General features: G+C 43.7%; 1 protein-coding gene across 1 annotated transcript in view; it reads left to right on the top strand.

The window, feature by feature from the left end:
* Positions 1-12,789, top strand: part of LOC106561314 (low-density lipoprotein receptor class A domain-containing protein 3) — a 141,429-nt gene that overhangs the window by 79,793 nt on the left and 48,847 nt on the right. The gene's annotated exons all lie outside the window — the stretch shown is intronic.

Genomic DNA, 12,789 nt, shown 5'->3' with positions numbered 1-12,789 from the left:
AAACAAATCCGAGTGTAGGCTGTTGCATCTGTTGCATGATGACATAGCTCTTGACACAAAGCTCACACACAACCACACACTCCAAAAAAATAAAATATATATATATATATATACACACACACAGACTGTCAGAAGTAAACACGTCCAGCTACTTGTAGTACACACACCTCAGATACACTATGAGAGATCAAACACTTTCACACAAACACACGGTGACACACACACCTCGACCATAAAAAATGAAATGTGGTGCTTATGTTGCCCCAGGCTATCCTCTTCCTTGCATCCTATCTCCACGACAACCAGTTGAAAAGTTAATCTCAGAGAGTCATACCAATCTGGCCTGTATTTCTCTGCTTCTCTGCTCTCTCTCTCTGATTCCTCTCTGCTTCTCTGCTGTCGCTCTGATTTCTCTCTGCTTCTCTGCTCTCTCTCTGATTCCTCTCTGCTTATCTGATCTCTCTCTGATTTCTCTCTTATTCTCTTTCCATCTGTTCTTCCTGATAGAGCTGAGGGCACTTATCTTTCTCTCTCTCTCCCTGTCTCTCTCTCTCTCTGTCTCTCTGTGTGTGTGTTTTCTATCTCATCTCTGATGCAGGGTCAGCCAGAGTCATGTAAATACTACCACCCACTTTAAAATAGCATTCTACAGCACACAGAAAAAAAATACAATATCTCAGTTTACTTCTTTCTCTTCTCTAAGCATGTAAATAAAACATACCCTTGAAATATCTTTTAACCTCTCTAGGGCAGGCGGGACGAATTCGTCCCACCTACGTAACAGCCAGTTGAATCCTGTGGCGCGATTTTCAAATACCTTCAAAATCCTATTACTTCTATTTCTCAAACATATGACTATTTTACAGCTATTTAAAGACAAGACTCTCGTTAATCTAACCACACTGTCCGATTTCAAAAAGGCTTTACAACGAAAGCAAAACATTAGATTATGTCAGCAGAGTACCCAGCCAGAAATAATCAGACACCCATTTTTCAAGCTAGCATATAATGTCACAAAAACCCAAACCACAGCTAAATGCAGCACTAACCTTTGATGATCTTCATCAGATGACAACCCTAGGACATTATGTTATACAATACATGCATGTTTTGTTCAATCAAGTTCATATTTATATCAAAAACCAGCTTTTTACATTGGCATGTGACGTTCAGAACTAGCATACCCCCGCAAACTTCCGGAAATTTACTAACAATTTACTAAATTACTCACGATAAACGTTCACAAAAAGCATAACAATTATTTTAAGAATTATAGATACAGAACTCCTCTATGCACTCGATATGTCCGATTTTAAAATAGCTTTTGGTGAAAGCACATTTTGCAATATTCTAAGTACATAGCCCAGCCATCACGGGCTAGCTATTTAGACACCCAGCAAGTTTAGCACTCACCAATATCAGATTTACTATTACAAAAGTTTGATTACCTTTTGTTGTCTTCGTCAGAATTCACTCCCAGGACTGCTACTTCAATAACAAATGTTGGTTTGGTCCAAAATAATCCATCGTTATATCCGAATAGCGGCGTTTTGTTTGTGCGTTCCAGAAACTATCTGAAATGGTAAATCAGGGTCTTGCGCATGGCGCAATTCATGACAAAAAAAATCTAAATATTCCATTACCGTACTTCGAAGCATGTCAACCGCTGTTTAAAATCCATTTTTATGCCATTTTTCTCGTAAAAAAGCGATAATATTCCGACCGGGAATATCCTTTTAGGTAAACAGACAAAGGAAAAGAAAGCTTTCGGTCGACGCGGGCACGAGCCTGAGTCTCACAGTACTGTAACCAGCCACTACCCAAACGCGCTACTTTGTTTCAGCCAGAGCCTGCAAAGCCACGATTCAGCATTTTGCCGCCTTCTTAGAGTCCATGTGAGCCGTAGAAAGTGTCACGTAAGAGCAGAGATCCCCTGTAATTGATAGACATAATCAACAAGGCCAAGAAATGGTCAGACAGGGTACTTCCTGTACAGAATCCTCTCAGGTTTTGACCTGCCATTTGAATTCTGTTATACTCACAGACACCATTCAAACAGTTTTAGAAACTTTAGGGTGTTTTCTATCCAAAGCCAATAATTATATGCATATTCTAGTTACTGGGCAGGAGTAGTAACCAGATTAAATCGGGTACGTTTTTTATCCAGCCGTGTCAATACTGCCCCCTAGCCCTAACAGGAACATTACACAAGTTATTGTTTTACTGTATTCCAAAGCCAGTGCAAAGTCAATGCCCTCTAAAACTTAACTCATGAACTACCTTTTCCTTCAAAAAGCGTGTGTTAAATGAAAACATGTATATCACAGAACTTCAGGGATTCTGTATTTTGGCAGCGTGTGTCTACTGTGTACTGGGTTAAGTGAGATTTTGTGCATGTCTGTCACAGGCGTCAACATGAGCAGACCAAGGTGCAGCGTGGAATATGTTCATCTTGAGTTTAATGAAAGAAATGAACCCTTTACAAATAAACACAAATGACAGCAGACAGTTCAGTCATGTACTTACAACAAAACGGAAAACAACTACCCACAAAAACGAAGGAAAAACAGGCTGCCTAAGTATGGCTTCCAATCAGAGACAACGATAGACACCTGCCTCTGATTGGAAACCATACCCGGCCAAAACATAGAACACAAAACATAGAATGCCCACCCACCTATCACACCCTGGCCTAGCTAAACAGAGAAAACACAGCTCTTCTAGGTCAGAGCGTGACAATGTCTCAGTAGTTTGGCAGTATATGTCTACATGCGTGCATGCAAAATCTGCAAGTTTATGCATGTGCATGAACAGTACCAATCAAAAGTTTGGACACACCTACTCATTCAAGGGTTTTTCTTTATTTTTACTATTTTCTACATTGTAGAATAATAGTGAAGACATCAAAATGATGAAATAACACATACGGAATCATGTAGTAACCAAAAACTTAACGACGGCTTTGCACACTCTTGGCATTCTCTCAACCAGCTTCCCCGGGAATGCTTTTCCATCACTATTAAAGGAGTTCCCACATATGCTGAAGACTTGTTGACTGCTTTTCCTTTACACTGCGGTCCAACTCATCCCAAACCATTTCAATTGGGTTGAGGTTGGGATTGTGGACGTCAGGTCATCTAATGCAGCACTCCATAACTTTCCTTCATGGTCAAGTAGCCCTTACACAGCTTGGAAGTGTGTTGGGTCATTGTCCTGTTGAAAAACAAATGATAGTCCCACTAAGCGCAAAACCAGATGGGATGGCATATCGCTGCAGAATTATGTGGTAGCCATGCTGGTTAAGTGTGCCTTGAATCCTGAATAAATCATCAACAGTGTCACCAGCAAAGCACCCCACACCATTACACCTCCTCCATGCTTCACGGTGGGAACCACACATGCGGAGATCATCCATTCACCTACTCTGCGTCTCAAATTTGGACTCATCAGACCAAAGGACAGATTTCCACCGGTCTTATGTTCATTGCTCGTGTTTCTTGGCCCAAGCAAGTCTCTTCTCATTGGTATTCTTTAGTAGTGGTTTCTTTGCAGAAATTCGACCATGAAGGCCTGATTCACGGAGTCTCCTCTGAACAGTTGATGTTAAGATTTGTCTGTTACTTGAACTCTGAAGCATTTATTTGGGCTGCAATTTCTGAGGCTGGTAATTCTAATGAACTTATCCTCTGCAGCAGAAGGTCTTCCTTTCCTGTGGCGCTCCTCATGAGAGCCAATTTCATCATAGTGCTTGAAATTTTCTAGATTGACTGACCTTCATGTCTTAAAGTAATGATGGACTGTCATTTCTCTTTGCTTATTTGAGCTGTTCTTGCCATAATATAGACTTGGTCTTTTACCAAATAGGGCTATCTTCTGTATACCACCCCTATCTTGTCACAACACAACTGATTGGCTCAAACGCATTAAGAAGGAAAGAAATTCCACAAATGATCTTTTAACAAGGCACACCTGTTAATTGAAATGCATTCCAGATGAATACCGCATGAAGCTGGTTGAGAGAATGTACAAAGCTGTTATCAAGGCAAAGGGTGGTTACTTTGAAGAATCTCAAATATAAAATATATTTGGATTGTTTAGCATGTTTTTGGTTACTACATGATTCCATATGTGTTATTTCATAGTTTTGATGTCTTCACTATTATTCAACAATGTAGAAAATAGTAAAAATAAAGAAAAACCCTTGAATGAGTTGTCCAAACTTTTGACTGGTACTGTATGTGTGTTTTATGTATTTCCTGGGTTGCGAGAAGAGATAAGGGGGGTGACTGGGCTTACTGGACCTGGCCCTCATAGTTGAGAAGGAGGATGGTGAGAGAAGAAGAAAGAGAGGAGCTAGAGATATACAAAATATATACAAAGGACAGAGTGAGAAAGAGGGAGAGATGAGAATATATAGAGGCAGAAAAAGTAGGACGTGTAAAAAATGAGTGGCCATCAGTAAATCCCAGAGGGGAAGGCCTTTCCCAGAGGGAAACCGGATGATGCTGGGCCGATTGTGCGCCGCCCTATGGGACTCCCAATTGCGGCGGCCGGATTTGATACAGCCTGGATTCGAACCAGGTACTAAAGTGACGCCTTTCGCACTGAGATACATTGCCTTAGACCGCTGGGCCAGTCAAAGCCAGCTTTTAAAGGAAGATGCATTCAACATGATGTTTTCATCAAATTTGGATTTGTCACATGCGCCGAATACAACAGGTGTAAAACCTTACAGTGAAATGCATATTTACAAGCCCTTAAACCAACAGTGCTTTAAGAAGTTAAGAAAACAAATACAAATAAATGTTGAGTAAAAATTAGGGGGAAAAAGTAACAAATAATTAAACAGCAGGGGTTACCGGTACAGAGTCAATGTGGGGGGCACTGGTTAGTTGAGGTATTTGAGGTAATATGTACATGTAGGTAGAGTTAAAGTGACTATGCATAGATTATAAACAGAGAGTAGCAGCAGTGTAAAAGAGGGGTCTGGCTAGCCCTTTGATTAGCTGTTCAGGATTCTTATGGCTTGGGGGTTGAAGCTGTTAAGGAGCCTTTTGGACCTAGACTTGGCGCTTGCCGTGTGGTAGCAGAGAGAACAGTCTATGACTAGGGTGGCTGGAGTCTTCGACAAGTTTTAGGGCCTTCTTCTGACACCACCTGATTTAGAGGTCCTGGATGGCAGGAAGCTTGACCCCAGTGATGTACTGGGCCGTATGCACTACCCTCTGTAGTGCTTTGTGGTCGGAGGCCGAGCAGTTGCCATACCAGGCAGTGATGCAACCAGTCAGGATGCTCTCATGGTGCAGCTGTAGAACCTTTTGAGGATCTGAGGACCCATGCCAAGTCTTTTCAGTCTCCTGAGGGGAAATAGGCTTTGTTGTGCTCTCTTCACGACTGTCGTACACGGAACCCAAACCGGCTGTGCACGTGCTATCGTGCATACATTTATTTTGTCCTCCCACACCAACCGCGATCGTTACACGCAGGTTAAAATATCAAAACAAACTGTGAACCAATGACATTTATTTGGGGACAGGTCGAAAAGCATTAAACATGTATGCAATTTAGCTAGTTAGCTTGCACTTGCTAGCTAATTTGTCCTATTTAGCTAGCTTGCTGTTGCTAGCTAATTTGTCCTGGGATATAAACATTGAGTTGTTATTTTACCTGAAATGCACAAGGTCCTCTACTCCGACAATTAATCCACACATAAAACGGCCAACCAAATCGTTTCTAGTCATCTCTCCTCCTTCCAGGCTTTTTCATCTTTGAACTTATATGGTGATTGGCATCTACACTTTCATAGCATTACCACGACAACCGGAAAAACATTTGTCTTTCAATCACCCACGTGGGTATAACCAATGAGGAGATGGCACGTGGGTACCTGCTTCTATAAACCAATGAGGAGATGGGAGAGGCAGGACTTGCAGCGCGAACTGCATCAGAAATAGAAAGGAGTTCTATTTTAGCCCTTGGCATCGCAGACACTTGTTATGCGCGCGCGAGCAGTGTGGGTGCAATAATTGAATAACATGGATTTCGAAATGTATTTTGCAACGCTTGCGCACTCAACGTGTCCGGTCTGGTCAACATGTTAGTGTGTTTGGACCATGATAGTTTGTTGGTGATGTGGACACCAAGGAACTTGAAGCTCTCAACCTGCTCCACTGCAGCCCCATCGATGATATCGGCGGCGTGCTCGGTCCTCCTTTTCCTGTAGTCCACAATAATCTCCTTTGTCTTGATCACATTGAGGGAAAGGTTGTTGTCCTGGCACCACACGATCAGGTCTCTGACCTCCCTATAGGCTGTCTCATCGTCAGTGATCAGGCTTACCACTGTTGTGTCATCAGAAAACTTGATGATGGTGTTGGAGTTGTGCCTGGCCATGCAGTCATGAGTGAACAGGGAGTGCAGGAGGGGACTGAGCACGCACCCCTGAGGGGCCCCCATGTTGAGGATCAGCATGGCGGATGTGTTGTTACCTATCCTTACCACCTGGGGGCAGCCCGTCAGGAAGTCCAGGATCCAGTTGCAGAGGGAGGTGTTTAGTCCCAGGGTCCTTAGCTTAGTGATGAGCTTTGAGGGCACTATGGTGTTGAACACTGAGCTGTAGTCAATGAATAGCATTCTCACATAGGTGTTCCTTTTGTACAGGTGGAAAAGGGCAGTGTTGAGTGCAATAGAGATGGCATCATCTGTGGATCTGTTGGGGCGGTATGCAAATTGGAGTGGGTCTAGGGTTTTGGGATAATGGTGTTGACATGAGCCATGAGCAGCCTTTCAGAGCACTTCATGGCTACAGACGTGAGTGCTACGGGTTGGTAGTCATTTAGGCAGGTTTCCTTAGTGTTCTTGGACACAGGGACTATGGTGGTCTGCTTGAAACATGTTGGTATTACAGACTCAATCAGGGACAGGTTGAAAATGTCAGTGAAGACTCTTACCAGTTGGTCAGAGTACACGTCCTGGTAATTCGTCTGGCCCCTGCAGCCTTGTGAATGTTGACCTGTTTAAAAGCTATGGACAGCGTGATCACACAGTCGTCTGGAACAGCTGGTGCACTCATGCATGTTTCAGTGCTACTTACCTTGAAGCGAGCATAGAAGTAATTTAGCTCATCTGGTAGGTTTGTGTCACTGGGCAGCTCGTGGCTGTGCTTCCCGTTGTAGTCTGTAATAGTTTGCGAGCCCTGCCACATCCGACGAGCGTCGTAGCGGTGTAGTACGATTCAATCTTAGCCTTGTATTGATTCTTTGCCTGTTTGATGGTTCATCAGAGGGCCTAGCAGGATTTCATATAAGCTTCCGGATTAGAGTCCCCCTCCTGGAAAGCAGCAGCTCTACCTTTTAGCTCAGTGCGGATGTTGCCTGTAATCATTGGCTTCTGGTTGGCGTATGTACGTATGGTCACTGTGGGGATGACGTCATCGATGCACTTATTGATGAAGCCAGCGACAGATGTGGTGTACTCCTTAATGCCATTGGAAGAATCCCGAACATATTCAAGTCTGTGCTTGCAAAACAGTCCTGTAGCTTAGCATCGGCTTCATCTGACCACTTTCTTGTTGACCGAGTCACTGGTGCTTCCTGCTTTAGTTTTTGCTTGTAAGCAGGAATCAGAACAATATAATTATGGTCAGATTTGCCAAATGGAGGGAGAGCTTCGTACGCGTCTCTGTGTCTGGAGTAAAGGTGGTCTATTTTTTTCCCTCTGGTTGCACATTTAACATGCTGATAGAAATTAGGCAAAACTGGATTTGAGTTTCCCTGCATTAAAGTCCCCGGCCACTAGGAGTGCCGCCTCTGGATGAGCGTTTTCCTGTTTGCCTATGGCCGTATACAGCTCATTGAGTGCGGTTTTGGTGCCAGCATCGGTCTGCGGTGGTATATAGACAGCTACGAAAATTGTAGATGTAAACTCTCTTGGTAAATAGTGTGGTGTACAGCTTATCATGGGATACTCTACCTCAGGCGAGCAAAACCTCGAGACTTCCTTAAATTTCGTCCACCAGCTGTTGTTTACAAATATGCATAGGCCGCCACCCCTAGTCTTACCAGAGGCCGCTGTTCTATTCTGCCGAAAAAGCTTAAAACCTACCAACTGTATGTTATTCATGTCGTCGTTCAGCCACGACTCGGTGAAACAAGATATTATCGTTTTTAATGTCCCGTTGGTAGGATATACGTGCTCGTAGTTCATCTATTTTATTATTGATTGATTGATTGATTGTACGTTGGCTAATAGGACCGATGGTAAAGGTAGATTACCCTCTCAGCGAGGGATCCTTACAAGGCACCCGGACCGTCGTCCACGATACCTCCGTCTTTTCTTCCTGCGAATGACCGGATGAAGGCCTTGTCACGTGTCTGGAATAAATCCTTCCCGCCCGACTCGTTGAGGAAGAAGAATTTCTCCAGTACGGGGTGAGTAATCGCTGCCCTGATATCAATAAACTCTTTTCGGTCATAAGACACGGTGGCAGAAACATTATGTACAAAATAAGTTACAAATAACACGACAAAACATACACAATAGCACAATTGGTTACGGGATTGTAAAACAGCAGCCATCTCCTTCAGTGCCACATATTTGATATAGCACACACTTTTCTTGACAGAAGGTTACACATAGTGCCTTGACAGTTTATGAAATAGACTGATTTTCAATCATTGCAAAGACATACGGTGTCTAGGAGTCACTGCTCCCCTTCTACACATGTTGGCAATATCGCCTGAACGTTGCTGGCCTGGGCGTGATCGAAAAGTTCCATTAACGTTTCGGGGCGAAGAGAGAGCAAGGCCGAAGGCTGCTCTTTAGTGCCAACCTACTGTACATTGTTCTCCCTCAGATGTTTATTGCATTGTACAGCGTCAGACTGGGCCAGGACTCTGAAGGAGCCAGATTGATTAGTTTGATCTCCCAACCTCCTAGCAGACTGCCTCTGTCTCTGTGTGCCCTCCTTGCTTTCACCCAGACTCCATTACCCATCGATTTTCCTTCCCACACAAACGCACAGGCAAGGTCAGAGAATATCCTTTCAACTCCTCAGCCTTTTCCTCTCTCTCTCTCTCTCTCTCTCTCTCTTTTCTCTATTTTCTTTTATTCCCCTCCGCTCCATGTCACTCCTCACTCTCGCTCATGCATGCTCGTCACGACCTGGTCCACCTGTGCTCAGAGACTTATTTTCTTATGGAGCGAGGGAGAGAAGGAAGGTAGGAGGGGCTGAGGGGGGATGTGCTGAGGGGCAGGAGAGGGGGAAGGAAAATAAGGAGGGAAAGTATTGGCTGCGGAAGGAGAGGAGAAGGTTGGAGGGATGCTGTAAGGAAAAAATCTAAATGATTTAATAAAGGCTAAAACTATCATGCTCTTCGCTGCTTAGATACTTTTATGGCAAACATATTTGCAATTAAGAATGTTCTCTAGTATAAGGTTTAGGAAGGATTTGAAAGGAAAAGCACTCACCCATGAAGTGTGTGTGTGTGGGTGCGTGTGTGTGTGCCTTTGCGCCAGCGGCATCAATTGGCAGGTAAAGATGGCTATAATTCCAGTCCTCGAGTGCTTTTTTTTGCCCTAGCTAACACACCTGACTCCAATAATCACCTAATCATGATCTTCAGTTTACAATGCAATTTGATTAATCAGCTGTGTTTGCTAGGGATGGAGAAAAAGTGTGACACCAATCGAGGACTGGAGTTTTCCACCCCTGTGTAGATGACTTGGGCTTGGTACTGTAACTGCTGTTTGATTTGACATGAAACTAAACTAGAGTTTTAATCACGGTGCTTATGTAGCTAGTGCATAGCAGTGTTTTTACCACAGGTGAACACCAATCAAGTTCTAGAAACATCTCAAGGATGATCAATGGAAACAGGATGCACCTGAGTTCAATTTCGAGTCTCATAGCAAAGGGTCTGAATACTTATGTAAATAAGGTATATATATATTTTTTTTATATATTTGAAAACATTTCTAAAAACCTGTTTTCGCTTTGTCATTGTGGGGTATTGTGTGTAGATTGATGAGGGAAAACATCTATTTAATGCATTTTAGAATAAGGCTGTAACATAACATGTGGAAAAAGTCTAGGGGTCTAAATACTTTCCAAATGCACTGTAAAATGAAGCTACAGCAACAAGGTAATAACGTCTGAAGTAAATTTAGCTTATTTTTTGCTGTTCTCAAAATTTATTTTTTATTTTTTAAGTTGTGTAGAAATGCAGTAAATAAGCTTCAATTTTATTTTCCTGCTGGTATTGGCCTTACCTGACTGCAGGCGCATTTGTTTTAATTTGTACTGCTGAGCCGAACACCCCCACTGACTTTGGAAGCCATACAAAAAAACTGGGGCTGTTTTTTGTAAACAACTTCTATTTAGGCTCAGAGGAGAAGGGGAAAACTTGGCCCAGAATTAGAGAAATTCAACTAAGAGGGAGCTTGTGATAGGAGTGGTGGAAGAGTGGGGGAGGGAGTGGGAGAGGTTGAAGGACAATGCTCTGGAAAATAAACAAGAAAGTACTTACATTTAGAGAGGTGGAGAGCAAGGGATTCCAGGAAACAAAAATAAAGAGAACACCTTCACAGAGGAATAAACAAGGGACATTTAATAACAGGGTCTAATTTTTTATTTTGTAAAGTCTCTCCCCTCTCCGCTCCCCCTCTTTTACCCAAAACTATGTAGCTTCTCTAATTAACTTTGATTGTTTTTTTATGTCCTGAGAGCTGCACTCTGCTCTGCCTGTGGAGGACGAGGTGACCCCAAACAGATGTGAATGCAGCTATAAGCACATTAACTTCCCCCTTCCACACCCCACCACCCACCCCCACCAATCCAGTTTCTGTGCGACCGCCATGAAATTAACATTAATGCAAATTTTTGAACTAATTCTGACAATATAAGCTTGGATCAGACAGTGGCTATCCATACTGGTGCTACTGGGGGAGAAGGAGGAAAGGTAGCCATGACAGGGCATGGGGTGGCAAGTAGCCTAGTGGTTAGAGCATTGGGCCAGTAACCGGAAGGTTGCTGGATTGAATCTCCGAGCTGATAAGGTACAAATCTGTCGTTCTGCCCCTGAGTAAGGCAGTTAACCCACTGTTCCCTGGAAGCCAAAGACGTGGATGTTAATTAAGGCAGCCCCCCCGCACCTCTCTGATTTAAAGGGGTTGGGTTAAATGTGGAAGACACATTTTAGTTGGACTACTGACGAGGATGCACCCCGGGTCCGGGATAAAGGGAAAAATGAAAGGGGCCCCTTTCCAGGGGTGCATCCTCGTCTCCTGTCCTTCGTATGAGTAGATGATAAAGGAAAGGAGCAGACAAAAGAAGTGGATTGAGACTTCAGTTCAATGTAGCCACAAACCATTCTCCGCTCGAATTCTCACTTTCTTAGGAGACCAAAAGAAATGCAAGAAAGACATGATATGTGAGAAACAGACTGCAATCTGTTTTGATTGTTTTCTACAGCAAAGTGAGAGAGATTGAGAAAATATGAAGAAAAACAACAACTCAGAGCCATGTCTTTTTTCTCCGCAGAGTTTAATGAATGTGATATACCATCCATGCAGAATGGGCTTTAAGCACTCAGGGCCTCCGCTGTGGCTGTAAACAAAGGCTACACACACACACACACACACACACACACACACACACACACACACACACACACACAGGCAGACCAGACGCTCCAGTGTTGAGGGATTGCATTTCAGAGAGGAGAGAGTATGCGGGTGCTCTGCGTACCCCTCCTTCTTCCACACATAATCGCTGCAGCTTGAAAGAGCTCATAAATCAGCCTACCACAATGGATTGTAGGGGGAGAAATGTGTGCCCCTGGCATTTTAAATGGCGCAGTGCCAAGCCATGGACAGGCCAATAATAATTCTCTTTGTTATTCAAAGTGGCGAAAACACAGGGAGATGTTTGGGTGTTGGCTGGCTTAGAGATATACTGTGTACCCACTCACTACACCCCTTTCCTGTGTCAGTGATTCAGAGGGTTGAGGCCTTGCTTTGTAATGCTGGGTTTTACTAGAGCCGCCGGTTATGTATGCAGTGTCTGTGCCCACATACTGGTGGCTAACTGGTTACTGGTGGTTGCTCAACTGACTGCTGAGTTGACCATGCGACCTACAGAAGGTTAGATCTCTTCTTATAGCGTCTGATTTACTAAGCTTTTGTGTTGCATACATTTTCCAGAGGGAATTAAACTTTGAATGTTGAATTAATTATAAAGTACAGATTAAGAAGTAGAAGTTCTGAAGGATAAGTGGTTTTAGCTCTCTCTCTTCTCTCTCTCTGTCCCCCACCCCCCCACCCCAGATAGAGCATTATCTACATTAGAAATCCACTAAGGTTCTTTAATTTGCACGGCAGAGTGTCCCAGATGGACTCATCTTGCCATAGCAGGCTTGGGTCACACTATGAAACGGACTCCATGGGTCTATGCAAATCCAATGCACTTCTCAAAACGCCTATCCAGGCCCTGGAAAGTAATTATCTGCTCTGGACTGAAAAGCATCCAAAGTAACCTAGTTCTTTCTGGTCCGACTTCTCCCCATGCGTCACCCTGTCTGTCCTCTGCCTGGTGTAGCTACTTTCTCCACAGTGTTTTCCTCCTCCAGAGAGGGGATCAATGTATCTAAAGCAGGCAGCTAAAGTTAGGTGCTGCTGGGGTTAAACAGGGCTGGGTGATGGGGTGGAGGCTCATCAACCTCCTGGCTATCCACCGAGATCTGGCCCTCCCTCCGTCTACCCTCCGTTAGATTGATCGATGGTGGATCTATA

Source organism: Salmo salar, chromosome ssa10 (assembly GCF_905237065.1).
Source record: "Salmo salar chromosome ssa10, Ssal_v3.1, whole genome shotgun sequence".
NCBI lineage: Eukaryota > Metazoa > Chordata > Actinopteri > Salmoniformes > Salmonidae > Salmo > Salmo salar.
The sequence above is the reverse complement of the archived record's forward strand: the minus strand, read 5'-3'. Positions and strand labels throughout refer to the sequence as shown.